A 16,885-nucleotide genomic window follows, 5' to 3' on the forward strand; every position below is an offset into this window, starting at 1 on the left:
TCTATTACTGAAGTGTCTTCCACACAACGCTTGCGTTACTGGACAGGAATAAGAGATGGAGAAACTACATTTTACGTTGTCTTTTCTTCTTGTTGCATTATTTTTCTCATGTTTCAGGTCGGCAATCAGCTGTTAAGGTCAGTGATATGTGTGTGGTAATGTAAGACTGAACAGAGTCAAAGCGTATACTTTAATCACTTATACATTTTTATTTGCTAAAATAGCCTATGTCATAACATCAGCTGTTATTAAACTACCGTTATTGACTCTCATCGTAGCATTTTTTAAGTTTTTTTTGAGATATTTGAGTCGTGATTCTAGTATTAAAACTACATTGGAAGTAACAACAGGCGAGTCACAACAGATAGGATTTAACACTTTTCTTCAGTAGTTTCTAGAGGGTATCACTGTGCACGTTCATAATTTAGCCCTCGTGCTGTTTGTCAGATCAATAGGATTTACTTGTCAGTTCGGACCACAGTCGTCAGACCAGAGCCGCCGCAGAGTGAGCAGAAGTGGGCAGAAGGCCTCCCCTCATTGGCAGCGTTTCAGAGGAAATGATGCAAGTGCTCACCGCTCGTGACGTGCTGTTAGGAGGTGCCAAGATGAGCCAACATGCGACGCTCTAAAGGTCCATTGTTCGGTGCTTTGCTGTGCGTTATCTGCCTCTGCCTGCCACACAGAAGCCTAGGCGCGGCGCAAACACAACACGGCCACGTCGCTAAGCACAAACACCTTCCTGACACTGCGTCTCTCTTGGTGGTCGACGTCAATTTGTAACACTCTTCTCCTTCCTGGTGGCTGTCCTGTTGTCATGGCCTTCGCTTATTCATTGTACGATTAAAATTATTTGTTTTTATCTTCGTGGCCAAATGACCTTCCGGCCTCTACAGCCGTCAGATAAGCTAAAGGAGGGATGTCGTTTGCGTTATCTTTTGGCGAATCGTGTAAACTTGGTTCTACGCGTTATCTTATTGTATGGAAATAAAGGAGAGGCCCGGAATTTCGCTAAACTTGCGTGGAAAATCACCTAAAAACTGCACTAGTTGGCCGGTGCACCAGAGCAAGGATTGTTAGCCTGCAGTGTGGATTCGATCCGGGACTCATTCAGCTACCTGTCTCAGGTTAAGTTAAATGGCCCAGTCATGTTAGTTTATATTGTAAACCTGAAAATTTTATTTGTGACCTGTAGATCTCACACCGATAAGAGATATAACGCTAATTAAAGAAACTAACTTTAAAAAAATGAGTGTCACGACTGTTCTGATGATGATCAGAATAGCTGGACACTGATATTATAATGCCATGGGTTTTCCTCGCACAGTTAGGTCAAAAGCCTTGCTGAGCTATTTCCCACCAATTTCTGATCAATTTCATTAATTACTCAATTAATTTGATATCTAAATTGGTGCAGGGTTTCTGGGAGGGGGGAAGGCTGAGGATTTCCCAAAGGGGAAAAACATTTAACAGAACAATAGGTGAAGGAGGATTACAAAGTTGGTAACCTGAACAATAGGTTACAGGGAGAGTGATGATTTGCAACAGAACAGTAAGTTAAGGAAGGGTTACAAATTTGGCAACCATGCAGATTGCGCTAATACCGCCATTCCATCTTGATTAAATCTGGCAACAATGCAGAGTTGGTTTATGTCCACTTTACCCTACTACTTATAGGATAGACTACGGTAGGGAGTCGTTTCAAACCTATCTTCGGACTGAAGACCACACACTTTGTCAGCAAAGTTCAGTCTCATTATGCGATGTTTACGCTCCACATGCCTCAAAACCGCTCTTAGCCGTGGGTTTTCCTTCACTTTTAACACATCTTCCAGCTATTTTTGTGAAAAGGTTCACGGCAAATTTCGTAAAACCTACAATGGCCGTAGACCTATTTGCGTAAGCTATAATAGCGATTAAAGCGGTATACTGTACCACTCCAAATGCAGAAAACTCTCGGTGACATTGTTACCTGAGCATATAACCCAATATTAGCCATAAAGTAAAATTCTTTCCCCTTCGCTTGTTACCACTTGCTGCAGTCCTTATGTGGATATTTTGAACTGTTGAGGTCCACTTTTCCTTTGAGAACTACGTGCATTTATTTTTACAATTATATGCAGCGCTTGACCTCTGTGAGATTATTTTTAGGTGGTACAGTTTTACTTATAACAGCTACATGTGTAAATGGTATTCAAAGCAGAGGCCAGCAGATATTATATTCCTGACAGATTAAAATTATGTGGCAGTGTGAGTCTAGAAACCGAAACCTTGCCTTTCGCGGACACTACGTTTACAGATGAGCTATCCAAGCACGACGTGAAAAGTAATTCAGTCATGAATCTGAAATTAGTTTGGAATACCTCAGCGTTTAACTACGCACCACCCAATAAAAGGTGTAATTCGTTTGCATTCCTTCCACACGATCCAGATTTAAGTTACTCATATGCGAGTGGAACTACTAATTAACAGTGAATGCGAACCGCAATCTGACTAGAAATAATGTACACGTTCGAAATTTTGTTGGGATATTACCCTCAATATTAGTCTGTACTAGTTTCGCATTTCTAAGCCAAGCATATGTACAGTACCAACCACAATAAAGTTCTCAACGAGAAGTAATGAAGATTCTACCTTTAAAGCGAATGTGAGTTTTTCTCCGACAGACAGTTTGGTAAGCGCTTTGGCTGCGATGGTAAAGGTGTGTGAGTTCGAGTCTTGGTTTAACACAGTGTTTTAATCTGTTAAACAAAGTTGCGAGGCTCTAACAGGTACGATCGTTTATTGTCCACGTAAGTTTCTATTGAACCTCTGGTGCTGAAGACCAGTGTTTCTCTTCTCATTCTTGTTAACTTCCGTACTAGTTATGACCATTTCTATGAGCATGAAACGAACTCAGAATCTGTACATCATGTGTCATATCCGATGAAATTCTTGATATTGTTCTGGAGTGTAGTACCATTCATTAGACTGACGACTTGCATTTACGGCCAGAAGTCCATTTACTATGACAGCTTTATCGACAGTGTAATTACGGTATTTAGAATGCAATACGGCGACGTAAAACAAGATCTGCGATTACCTTGAAGTAGCTCTACAACTTGAGTCGGCTTTGTGAAATTTGAGTGAACCGGAATCCCAAGTACGTAATGTGCAAAAATAGAAAGAAATAAAGTTACACATTAACATATAGCCAATAATCTGACCATTAAAGGCACAGTACTTCAGTTTAGCCAAGATGCGAAAGGAAATGGACCACGCCCTACTTAAAGGAGACATTTCCGGTATTCACTTGACGCCAATGGCTAAATGAGCGTTTGAGCCCCATTACTCCCCTCATTAACGCATCACGTCCCTCAGGTGTGATATGCGACAATGCACCAGAGCAACATTTATTCACAAAGAAAATTGGCACTATCCTATAATTGAAAGAACAATCGTCTCCCCCTTTCTCCGACAGGTATAATAGTGGTAAGCAGGCTCTTTATAATATTCCTCATTAATTGTTCATATGCGTAAACAAGAAGGAAGTTGAAACTTCTTGGCAAATTAAAACTGTGTGCCCGAACGAGACTCGGGCCCAGAAAGATAACGTTCGGGATTCGAGTCCCTATCCGTCAGAAAGTTTTAATCTGCCGAGATGTTTCAAAACGACGCACACCCCGCTGAAGAGAGAAAATTCATTCTGGAAAGAAGGAAGTTGTTTTCGTCACAAGTGACGAGAGAAAAGTTTGCGGCGCCGGCAGCAGAAGAAGAGTGGGATGTGAGTTCAGCATCTGGCGAGCGGGGAAGCCCCGGGCACCTCACGTGACATCATTGGCTACGCAGGCGCCAGCATGGCCGAAGCCTTACAGCTCGCGCGCTAAATCGTACGCCAGATTTCCTAAATGCAACGGCGGCGAACTAATTGGCCCAGTTTCCATTCTTGGTGTCTGGAAGCATACCGATGCTAAAATGCATGTTATGTAAATATATTATTCAGTCAATTGCCCTCCATGTTATTGACAGATCCCACAGGAGGTGAACAAAGTATGCAAATACAAAAAACAACACGTTACCATGCCATACGGTGTAGGAAAACCGATGGAACTCAAAACAGCTTCTAGTCGTCTCGTAACGCATAAATGTTGTTGTTGTGATCTTCAGTCCGAAAACTGGTTTGATGCTACTCTAACCTGTAGAAGCCTCTTCATCTCCAAATAACTTCTTCAACCTACGTCCCTCTGAATCTGCTTACAGTATTCATCTTTTGGTCTCCCTCTACGATTTTTACACCCCATGCTACCCTCCAGTACTAAACTGATGATCCCTTTATGCCTCAGAATGTGCCCTATCAACCGATTCCTTCTTTTATTCAGGTTGTACCACAAATTTTTCTTCTCCTCAGTTCTGTTCAGTATCTCCTCATTAATTATGTGACCCACCCATCTAATCTTCAGCATTCTTCTGTACACAACATTTCAAAAGCTTCTGTTCTCTTTTTGTCTAAACTGCTTATCGTCCATGTTTCCCTTCCATGCATGGCTACACTCCATACAAATACTTTCAGAAAGGACTTCCTGACACTTGAATCTGTGCTCGATGTTAACAACTTTCTTTTCTTCAGGAAATTTTTTTTTTGCTTTTGCCAGTCTACTTTTATATCATCCCTACTTCAACAATCATCAGTTATTTTGCTTCCCAAATAGCAAAACTAATTTACTACTTTAAGTGTCTCTTTCCTAATCTAATTGTCTCAGCATCACATGATTTAATTCCACAATATTCCATTGTCCTCGTTTCGCTTTTGTTGATGTTCATTTTACAATCTCTTTTCAAGACACTGTCCTTTCCGTTCACCTGTTCTTCCAACTCCTTTGCTGTCTCTGACGGAATTACAATGTCTTCGACAAATCTGAAAGTTTTTATTTCTTCTTCATGGATATTAATTCCTACTCCAAATATTTCTTTTGCTTCCTTTACTGCTTGCTCAACATATAGAGTCAGTAGCATCTGGGATAGTCTACAATCCTGTCCTACTACCTTCCCAACCAATGCTTCCCTTTTGTGCCCCTCGACTCTTATAAACTGTCATATAGTTCTTGTACAAATTGTAAATAGCCTTTCGCACCCTGTATTTTACCTCTGCCACCTTCAGAATTTGAAAGAGGGTATTTCAGTCAACATTGCCAAAACCTTTCTGTAAGTCTACAAATGCCATAAACGTAGATCTGCCTTGTCAGTACAGCCTCGCATGTTCCTACATTTCTCCAGAATCCAAACTGATCTTTCCCAAGGACGGCTTCTACAAGTTTTTTCATTCTTCTGTAAAGGATTCGTGTTAGTATTTTGCAGCCATGAATTTTTAAATTGATAGTTCGGTAATTTTCACACTTGTGAATACTTGCTTTCTTTGGAATTGGAATTATTATATTCTTCTTGAAGTCTGAGGATATTTCGCCTGTCTCATACATCTTGCTCCCCACATGGAAGAGTTTTGTCATGACTGGCTCTCCCAAGACTATCAGTAGCTCTAAGACAATGCTTTCTATTACCAGGGCCTTGTTTCGACTTAAGTCTATCTTCATCTATGTCCTCTTCCATTTCCATTATATTGCCCGCAAATACATCTCCCTTGTATAGCCCCTCTATGTACTCTATTCACGTTTTGCTTTCCCTTCTGTGCTTAGGACTGGTTTTCCATCTGAGCTCTTGATACTCATACAGGTGGTTCTCTTTTGTCCAAGAGTCTCTTTAACTTTCCTGTAGGCAGTATCTATCTTACCCCTAGTGATACATGCGTCTACATCCTCTAGCCTCTGCTTAAGCCATTTATGCTTAGCCATTTTGCACTTCCTGTTGATCTCATTTTTTAGAAGTTTGTATTCCCTTTCGCCTGCTTCACTTATTGCATTTTTATATTTTTTCCTTTCCTCGATTAAATTCAATATCTCTTTTGTTACCCAAGGATTTCTACTAGCCCTCATCTTTTTACCTGCTTGATACTATGCTGCCTTCACTATTTCATCTCTCAAGGCTACCCGTTCTTCTTCTATTGTATGCCTTTCCCCTGTTCTTGACAGTCGTTCCCTACTGCTCCCTCTGAAACCCTCTACAACCTCTGGTTTAATCAGTTTATCCAGGTCCCATCTCCTTAAATTCCAGCCTCTTTGCAGTTTCTTCAATTTTAATCCGCAGTTCATAACCAATAGATTGTGGTCAGAGTCCACATCTGCCCCTGGATATGTCTTAATATTTAAAATCTGGTTCTTAAATCTATGTATAATCGTTATGTAATCAGTCTGAAAACTTCCGGTGTCTCCTGGTCTCTTCCACGCATACAACCTTACTCATGGTTCTTAAACCAAGTGTTAGCTATGATTAAATTGTGCTCTGTGCTAAATTCTACCAGGCGGCTTCCTCTTTCATTTCTTTCCCCAAGTCCGTATTCCCTTACTGCTTTTCCTTCTCTTCTTTTTCCTGTCATCGAATTCCAGTCGCCCATGACTATTAAATTTTCGTCTGTCTTAACTATCCGAATAATTTCTTTTATCTCATCGCACATTTCCTCAACCTTCTCCTCATCTGTGGTGCTAGTTGGCTTATAAATTTGTGCTACTGTGGTGGGTGTGGGCTTCGTGTCTATCTTAGCAACAATAATGCGTTGACCGCGCTGTTCATAGCAGCTTCTCCGCATTCCTATTTTTTTAATGATTATTAAACCTGCTCCTGCATTACGCCTATTTGATTTTGTATTTATAACCCTCTATTGACTTGATCAGAAGTCCTGTTCCTCCTGCCACTGAATTCACTAATTCCCATCATATCTAACTTTAAGCTAACCACTGCCTTTTTTAAATTTTCTAACCTACCTGCCCGATTAAGTGATCTGACATTCCACGCTCCGATCCGTATAACGCCAGTTTTGTTTCTCCTGATAACAACATCATACTGAGTAGTCCCCGGTGGAAATTTGAATGGGGGTCTGTTTTACCTCCGGAATATTTTACCATCGATTAACCATTCAGTAGAGCTGCATGCCCTGGGAAAGAATGACGGCTGTAGTTTCCCATTACTTTCAGTCATTCGCAGTACCAGCAAAGAGAGGACGTTTTGGTTGATGTTACAAAGCCAGATCAGTCAGTCATCCAGACTATTGCACCTACACTACTCAAAATGCTGCTGGCCCTCTTCAGGAACCACACGTTTGTCTGATCTCTCAACAGATACCCGTCCAGTGTGGTTGCACCTACGGTATTGCTATCTGTATCGCTTAGCTATGCAAGCCTCCCCATTAACGTCAAGGTCCACGGTTCATTTGAGTCCTGTATGATTTTCAAGGAACTCTTATACCATATTTCCTGCAATGTAGTGATAAGTTGAGGTAACGATGATGGAGGTGGGTGCTGATCAGACACCCTTCTCTCCAGAGTAGACCACAATGAGATCTGACGATTGTGGTGACCAGGGGTGACACGACAATTCATCCTCATGTTACAAAACCAACCCTGGGTGATGTGATCCTTGTGAACAGGAGCCCTATCGTCTTGGAACACTGCATTAGCGTTGGGGAACAAGCATTGTACCGTGGGATTGAACTGGTCAGTTAAAATGGTCACACAAGCATGGACAGTAATGTAACCTTGCACCGAAACTATGGGGTACATGGAATACCATGATATGTCTGCCCAAATTATCACCGAGCCCCAGCCATGTTTCACTCTTGGGACGTACTCTCGGCCAGAAGTTGGAAACTGTGTGAAACAAGACTCATCCAACCAAATGGCTTTCTTCCACTGCTCCACAGTCCAGGATTTATGGCTTCGGCACTATGTATCACTGATGTGTGGTTTTGCAATTCTAGCTGGCCCTGCAGTTCCCAGAATCTGGAGCTTCCTTCGTGTTGTTCGTGTTGTTTTGGTGTTGACAGGTTTCGCAAGTGTGACATTCAGTTCTGCTGTAAATTTCGCAACTGTCGTTCTCTTGTTTTTCGTCTTTTAGGAAGTTACGCTCTCGGAACTTTAACGGCAAACGACGCAGTGATGCAGAACGGCTCTCTTGCAGCGTCTGCCACTGTAATTGGTTGAGCATTTCCTTGACGATTTCGCGCTTATTAAATGAACCTGTAACGAAACATGTAGCTTTTCTTTGGATCTTCTCTATTTATCAGTTATATGTGGTTCAGGGTCCACACTGACTCACAGTATTCAAGTACTTGTTGGATGAGGGTTTTATAAGTTACCTCATTTGTGGGTGGTCTATATTACCTGAGGATTGTTCCAATGAATCTCAGTTTGGCAGCTGTCTTACCTAAGGCAAATTTTATGTCGTTGATTCGCTTTAAATCGCTGCGATCGCATTCCCATGGATATTTTATAGATGTGACTGCAGCCATTTAAAAATACAATCATGGGTCTTTCTGCATCTTTATGTGTAAGAAGTTACATATGTTTATGCTGAGGGGCAATTACCCCTGCACGAGGCGTCGATCCTCTACAGATGTTCCTGCATTTCGCTACAATTTTCAAGTGTAGTGACTTTTATGTGAGCGACAGCATCATCTACGAAAAATTTCAGTGTTGTATCCTGTACTACACTACACTACATGTATTGTGGAAAGTAGCTCTCCATTGGGATACGCCCAAAATTATTTACGTCTGAAGGTTTCCTTCCGTTGAGAATGACGTGCTGTGCTTTTCTTTTTAGAAACCCTTCAGTCCAGGGTCAAAGAATATTAGTTAGTCCAAGCCACTGCTGTTAGAATAACCTATAGTACTAATTTCATAATTCAGTATTAGTTTCTCGATTCACATCGTATTAAGCACTGATTTCAAAACTGTCATGCGTGTATAATATCCCTTTCATGCTTCACCTGAAACCAGGATGTTCAGTCGAGATACGCTGTTCACCAACAATATTTTAAATTTTCAATTACAGAACATCAAAAGCCTCGTTTATTCAGAGAGAAATTTCTAAAGCAACAAGAAGTGAAAACTATTCTTTGTATTTCCTTCCGACGGCTGACACTATGTCAGACATTATTTCGATTCTCTGCAGTTTCCATGTGCGGTGTTACTGGTAAATTTCACTGGGTCAAATAATTTTGTTGTTTCTGTTTCCATTAGGACTTCTCCTTCCTTTTTTGCAGTAACGGGAGTTTGTACAAGACTAAATATTTCACGTTTATCGAAGATTTTCGCAAGGTTGCGGCCGCAGTTTAAATGATTTCGGCTCATGTTTTATTTCTTCTAGAGTAGAAACTGTCGTCGATATGGAGATCATGAGCGATGATTGCAGACAGCAAACGAAGTGTAAAATGCCTAGCCTTAAGGCGTCAGTGCAGTACCGGCACTAATTGTTACTGAACCAAAAGCGTCCCAAAATGTGGAAATCAATGAAATGGTCGATTAGATGCAACGAAAAATGCCGAGACCATTAAACTGATACTGGAAAAATTATTACAAAACTGTCACCACAACTGTGCTGAAAGTGGCGATTACATTGTGGGGATGTTTCTGCCTGTACTCGACCTGAAAACTTGATAAACTGAGGTAAAGAAGACTAAGCTTGACTAGTGACGCATTTTAAAGATATTATTTGCTTTAATAACTGACAGTAACCGCCTGCGAATTTCTGATGTAGGTGCATTTCGCGTTACGCAAACGCGGTTTAGTGAACTTGCTGCGGCCTGCGTACGTCAGCGATTGACCCTGCAGTAGTGGGGCTTCCCGGTGCACGGGCGGTTGAGCAGTACAAGAGTAAATGTTTTAAGACCGCAAATTCTGCCAGCCACAACTGTCTGTGAGGCCAATGTGACTTTTCATTCCCTTTGGCACTGCCCGAGTCCACGGAGACAATAGTTCATTTGACGAGTACGTATAAGGGGTACACTGCTTTCGAATAATGCCCGAGTCGTGATGCCTGTCTAAGATATTTTAGGCAAATTAACAGAGATTAACGAGAATTGAGAGATTAGGTGCAGGATCTGAGTGAGTTTCATAATTTCTGTGAATCAATATTTAAATGCACCCTATTGTCAGCCGGAATTTTAGTTAGTAATGGTTGAGAGTCTTGGTTCGCATCCAGGAGTTGAAAGCCTCCGTTCAGCCACTCACATTTAAATTTTCTGCGGTTTCATTAAATTGCTCAAGGCCATCTTGCAAATGAATGGTTATTTTGCTTCCCCACCATTGACCATCCCGAGATCGACTTCCATCTCTAACGACCTAATCGTCGACGGACGGTAAACCCTAATCTGCCCTTCTTCTCTTGTGCACCAGAGTAGCACGAGTTAAATATTTTTAAGAAACGTCTAGTGGTTTGCTGAGAAACGTTCCTTAGATCCTATTCCAATACTACACAACCATTCTGTAAAATGTAAGCGTGTGCTATGGATCACATTCGTGACAATTTGCGTGATATCGAACGTGTTAGCGTGTTTATAAATTAGACACATTTCCATAAAATTCTCTCGAGTTTATAGGCGTGTCACGTGGTTTAAAACCCCCTAGCTATCGGCCGAGTGGCTATTGTGAAGTACAGGGTGATTATAAATTTATTGTGTAAGAGTAACCTTTAATTGTGAAAAAGGTAAAAACTTACAGAAATATTTTATACAGTACTGAATGCAGTATTTCTTCAAGTTTTATTTACAGATGTTTAATGTGTCTGTCTTTTGTAAAACGACAAATGTCCCATCTGTAATCAGTTTCCTGGCAAATCCTATCACACAAGTTTTGGTGCATGGCGGTAACTGCTTGTATTATCCGCTGTCGCAGCTCGTCGACGTTTCCAGGAAGTGGAGAAACGAATACCCCGTATTTAATGTAACCCCATACACAGAAGTCCATTGGGGTAAAATAGGTGATCGTTATGGCCAGGATATTGTTCCCCCATTGGAATCCAAGTCAACACATTCCTACGGAGATAGGCGACAACTTCATAATGACGCTCCATCTAGCTGGAAGATAAATTCTCTGCCCTTATCTTGTTGTAATTGAGGCATCAGATAATGTTAAAGCATGTCGAGGTACGAAATGCCAGTTATAGTTGGCCGTGAATCTTGTTACAGCTTACAGAACAAGACCAAGTTTTATCAAAAAATTGTTCAAATGGCTCTGAGCAGTGTGGGACTTAAATCTGAGGTCATCAGTTCCCTAGAACTTAGAACTACTTAAACCTAACTAATCTAAGGACATCACACACATCCATGCCCGAGGCAGGATTCGAACCTGCGACCGTAGCGATCGCGCGGTTCCAGACTGAAGCGCCTAGAACCGCTCGGCTACACCGGCCGACCAAGTTTTATTGAAGCCAGTTTCAGTGAAACAATTGTACCAATCAATAACAGTTTGTCTTTGAGACGATGGCTTGCGATATTTAGTCCTGAATTGTCTCTGAACTCTTAGTAGTGGTTTTGGATTGATAAAACCACAAACAACGCTGCCAATGCTCTGCACCATTACACGACTCCATGATGACTACTGGAATAAGTCATTCGTGCTTGCCACGTAGCGGGAATGTCGCGAACTGACAGTGTTAGGTGGAGATACAACTTTGAGATCTCCAGTATTCGGTGCTAATCAAACATTTCAGTAAGTTATTTACCCTTCTCACAAGTAAAATTACTTTTGTACAACTAATTGACAAATACTCTATAGTCTCAGTGACCACTTGACAATGGCCGAGATGCATTTTATCAGTTTACATCACCATTAAGCCATGTATTCATACATAGGCAGATTTTCTCTGTGAATGCATGGCTCTATGCTGGCAATTCACATTACGTCATGGAATTGAAATTTAACCAGATTTCCCTTCCCACTCACGCAGCTGATAGCGTCAGGGCACTCCGCCACTGTCATCGCACCAGGGGGCGCATGTTTCGGCAAGTAGCGGTGCTAGCTCCAGGCCAAGCTGAGCTGTGGCAGCGCGATGGAGAGGAAGTCTATCTGCTGCACCGAGAGGAAACGGCGGCATCGACTTCAGCCAGCGCCACAGGTTGCAGTGGGCTGCAGCTGACAAGTTGTCGGGCGGAGCCGGGGCTTGTATGGCGTGTTGGCCACAGCTGTTTTGCGTCGGCATAGCTGGCACAGAGAGTTGCTCCGCGAAGCAGTCACTGGTAAAAACGGAAGCCCACAGTACCGAGCGGAAGCGGCGACTTCGACTTATACCAGCGCCAGAGGCTACTGAAGACAGTGGCTGGCAAGCTGAGGGGCGGCGCCAGGTCTGGTGTGGCGAGCTGGCCAAACTTGTTTGTATCATTTTGGCACGTCCAAGGAGGCACCGTGGGACATAGTCACCAGCAAGAAGTGGGAGCAGTCATACCGTTTTGTTCCAGCGCCATTGGCTGTTAGGGACAGCCACAGACGAGTCGTGGCGGCGGCGCCACATCCTTGAGGGCATCCCAGATGGACTTACCTTTGCATCAGCGTGGCCGACTAAAGGTTTGGCTGCCGCCAAGGCCTTGCAGGCATCCCAGCTGTACATGTCTTTGCATCAGTGTGGCTGACCAAGGATTTGGCTGCAGTCAAGGCGTTGTGGGCATCCCAGCTGGACTTGTTTTTGCTTGGGCGTGTCAGACCAACAGTTTGGCTGCAGACGAGGTCTTGTGGGCATCCCATCTGGATTTATCTTTGCATCGGTGTGGCCAACCAAGGGTTTGCCTGCAGCCAAGGCCTTGTGGGCATCCCAGCTGGACTTGTTTTTGCATGGGCGTGGCAGACCAAGGGTTTGGCTTCAGCCATGGCCTTGCAGCCATCCCAGCTGTACATGTCTTTGCATCAGTGTGGCTGACCAAGGATTTGGCTGCAGCCAAGGCGTTGTGGGCATCCCAGCTGGACTTATCTTTGCATCAACATGGCAGACGAAGGGTTTGGCAGCAGCCATGACCTTGAAGGCATCCCAGCTGTACATGTCTTTGCATCAGTGTGGCTGACCAAGAATTTGGTATAAGTTATTGTGTCTTTCGCTTCCCGGGGTTTTCTGTTAATGTATCTTTGCTTATCTGCCTTTTTGTCGTCGATATAGTCGTTTATCCTTTGCTTGGTGCCCATTTGTAGAGTTAATCATGGGCAAGACAAATTCTCATTTTATTCTAAAGATCTCTTATATAGGTAATTTGGAAGGAAGAAAGATTATTTTATTCATCTAATGCATATTTTAGATTAAGTCCAGCTGTATATAATTGTTGCTCATTGTGAAATAAGCTTTTTAGATTTCTGTTGGGGTTGGCATATAATTTTGATCTGTTGAATCATTAGATTCCTGTAATTGTCGTTCTTGAAATTTAAAGTGAGAGTTCTCCGGTGCTGTAACGTATTTTTTAATAATGTAAAAATTAATTATAAGCCCACGCCATCAGTCAAATTCCACCCAGATTCTGTCCCACAAGATAACAACATTTTTTAAACACAGAATACAACAAATTTTGAAGTACAAATCCCAACTACAGAAATTTGGAGTATATATATATGTATCATTTTGATTCTTTTATCTGTTGGATGACAATCACTGGTTTATTTTTACACTTACGGGTTTTAGCTGTAACATAAGACCATTTACAGATCAGTGTTGCAACATGACAGATAAGAAGCCACGTAACGCTACGATTCAAGCGTTCTATACAAGAACCGTAATTCATGCACGAAAGGCACAACCTTGAGCCGGCGGGGGTGGCCGTGCGGTTCTAGGCGCTACACTCTGGAACGGCGTGACCGTTACGGTCGGAGGTTCGAATCCTGCCTCGGGCATGGATGTGTGTGATGTCCTTAGGTTAGTTAGGTTTAAGTAGTTCTAAGTTCCAGGGGACTGATGACCTTAGAAATTAAGTCCCATAATGCTCAGAGCCATTTGAACCATTTTTGCCACAACCTTGATTTAGAAGGCTGTTTACGTTCCGGTCCTCGCACCCCGTCGCATCCTCCCCCCCCCCCCCTTCTCAATCCAGTTCCATTCACGGGTGAAAGAATTTGGATACCACTTTACCACTTCATAGAATCCACATTCCCTAATTTTAGCGTCGTCGCCATTACATAAGACGTGGAAGAAAACTTATTTCTTGACTCGTTTCGTAACGTGGGGTCTCGGAATTTTGTAAGGCTCTCCGCCAGGTACCTCGTCTGCCTTCAAACGTCTCTCACTGCAGATTTTTTTAAAACATTTCGACCACACTGTTACGCTGTTTAAGCAAAGCCGTGACGAATCGCGCAACTTTTCTATGAATGTTTTCTGTCACTTCCGTTAATCCAAATTCGTAAAGGTCCCATATTGACGAAAACTACTGAACAATTGTTAGACGAGAACCTTTCGTGCACGAATTACGGTTCTTAGGTTTTTTCTTATAAATCTGAGACTAGTATTTTGCCTTTCCTGTGGCTGGATCGTGTGGTCTGGGAGATCCGTCACTACTCTGAGGCCTGCACGAGGCGATACTGTGTGTTTCCTAGATGTGCGCCCAGCATTCGCGCCGGAGACGCGGTGACGGGCTGGATGTCCGCATCGCAGAGTGCGAGACGGCGTCGCGATATTATTACCCGCGCTTCGCTTCCCGGAATAGCCGTGCGCGGCACGCGGGGACTGGGCTGTATGTGTGACGCCCTCGCCAGTCGGAGCCCAGCCCAGCCCGGCCCGACCCGGCGCAGTCCAGCGCCTGATTGGTTAACGACCCCCGTGCCGGTTTGTGCACCGCCGGCAATCAACGAGCGGCGAGGTGGTCATCGGACTGTGACCCAAGCCGGTGGCCGCCTCGTCCCCCCCACCAGCAACGACAAACCTCCACCTTTCCCGTGCTTTGTTTCTATTGCTAGCGTCAGAAAGCCTTCCGTCTGTCTCATTCTGCAAATTTCAATAATTTTTATTCGCAAGTAGGTCGGAGTTATCGTTCTACTTTTGTTCAAATATAAAGACTAGTGTAATCACATCCGATAGCAACTCAGAGGACATCTGCATCTAAATCTACATCAAAGCTCTAATCATCAATGACATTGGTCACAAACGTGGAACTATGTGATTGATTAAAAAATAAGGTGACTTGCCACGAATTTCTCTCCTTTGCAAACCTTTTCATCTCAGAGTAACACTTGCAACCTGAGCCCTCAATTATTTGCTGGATGTATTTCAATCTCTGTCTTCCTCTACGCTTTTTACCCTGAACAGCTCCCTCTAGTACCATGGAAGTCATATGCTGATATGAAGATGGTATCAGTTCTGACCATGCAGCTCTCTTAGAATGGAATGATAATTAGGTGTCGATATACATCAACGGGGACAGCTGAAAATATGTGCCCCAACTGGGACTCGAACCCAGGATCTCCTGCTTACATGGCAGATGCTCTATCCATCTGAGCCACCGAGGGTACAGAGGATAGTGCGACTGCAGGAATTTACCCCCTGCACGCTCCCCGGGGCGCACATTTTCAACTGTCCCCGTTGATGTATATCAACCCCTGTCGACAGCTTAGGGTATTGATATAATTCTCATTTCATTCTAAGAGAGCTGCATGGTCACCGATGGTATCTGTTCTTTCGGACATGTCCGAAAGAACAGATACCATCTTCATATAGTTAAGGCTAACCGGCCATTGACCTCCTTCTTCTGTGCTGGATGCACACGCATTGCCCGAGCTCTTACAGGACTCGGTAAGATTGTCTGCAGCGAGTAAGAATTGTAATGGGCAGGGGCACTAAGAATGTAGTGTGTGGACATTAAGTTGGGAATGTGGGTCTCAGATGGATAGAGCGTCTGCTATGTAAGCAAGAGATCTCGGCTTCGAGTCCCAGTCGGGGTACACATTTTTCAACTGTCCCCATTGATGTATATCAACGCCTGTCGACAGCTTAGGGTCTTGATTTAATTATCATTTCATTCATTCACTGACGTGTTAACAGATGTCTTATCATCCTGTCCCTTTTCCTTGTGCCGGCCAGTGTGGCCACGCGGTTAAAGGCGCTTCAGTCTGGAACCGCACGACCGCTACGGTCGCAGGTTCGAATCCTGCCTCGGGCATGGATGTGTGTGATATCCTTAGGTTAGTTAGGTTTAAGTAGTTCTAAGTTCTAGGGGACTGATGACCTCAGATGTTAAGTCACATAGTGCTCAGAGCCATTTGAACCATTTCCTTGTCAGTGTTCTCGATACGTTCCTTCCTCCACCGATTCTGCGGAGAACCTTATCAGCTCATCCAGTTTTCAACATTCTTATGTAGCGCCACATCTAAAATGCTTACATTATCTTCTGTTCCGGTTTGTCCACTGTCCATGTTTCACTACCATACAATGCTGTGCTCCAAACGCAGTTTCTTAGAAATTTCTTCTTCATATTATGTCATATATTTGATACTAGTAGACGTCTCTTTCCCCCCACATACAGGGTGATTATTTTTGTGTCGTCGTTGCCACTGTTGAGTCTCGTGCCACAGGAAGCAAGGGAGAGGGTGTTGTTTGGTGGCCAGTATTCTCTTTCTACAGCACAACTGTACACATGTATTAACAGGGTTCTTTATTAACAAGAACAAGAAAGCTACTTATCTTTAAGCAAATCCATGTGATGTGGTACAAGCTCTTCAAATAATAGTCCACGTTAGCCTCACTGCTGCCGAAGTACAAGTCCCACTATAAACACTATACTTTCGTAACCGGTGACGTGAACTAACAGACGACAACTAGAATAGTGACTGAGCTAGTATCTGAGCTAACTATGACTGCGACTGACTCTGTGACTGCCTGAGTTACGGCCTGGAACTGTGACTCTGACTGCCCCCTCCGGTCCGCTGCGGCGATCTAAATACTTGCGGTCGAGAGGGCGTTGGCGGAAATTTCTCGCGAGTCTGTCTTTGGCCTCTCTCCTGATAGGCGCACTTGTTTCAGCGCTTTATCAATCATCTTCGAACCTCTTTGCCGACCGGTGAGC

The 16,885-nt window shown here is 43.3% G+C and overlaps 1 protein-coding gene and 1 non-coding gene across 2 annotated transcripts in view; both read right to left on the reverse strand.

Annotated features, from left to right (window-relative positions):
* LOC126162183 (sodium/potassium-transporting ATPase subunit beta-2-like) overlaps nucleotides 1-16,885 on the reverse strand; it is a 166,944-nt gene that overhangs the window by 90,585 nt on the left and 59,474 nt on the right. The gene's annotated exons all lie outside the window — the stretch shown is intronic.
* Trnat-ugu (transfer RNA threonine (anticodon UGU)) lies at nucleotides 15,259-15,332 on the reverse strand. The gene has a single exon. It is a non-coding gene; the product is annotated as a tRNA-Thr (tRNA).

Source organism: Schistocerca cancellata, chromosome 2 (genome assembly GCF_023864275.1).
Source record: "Schistocerca cancellata isolate TAMUIC-IGC-003103 chromosome 2, iqSchCanc2.1, whole genome shotgun sequence".
NCBI lineage: Eukaryota > Metazoa > Arthropoda > Insecta > Orthoptera > Acrididae > Schistocerca > Schistocerca cancellata.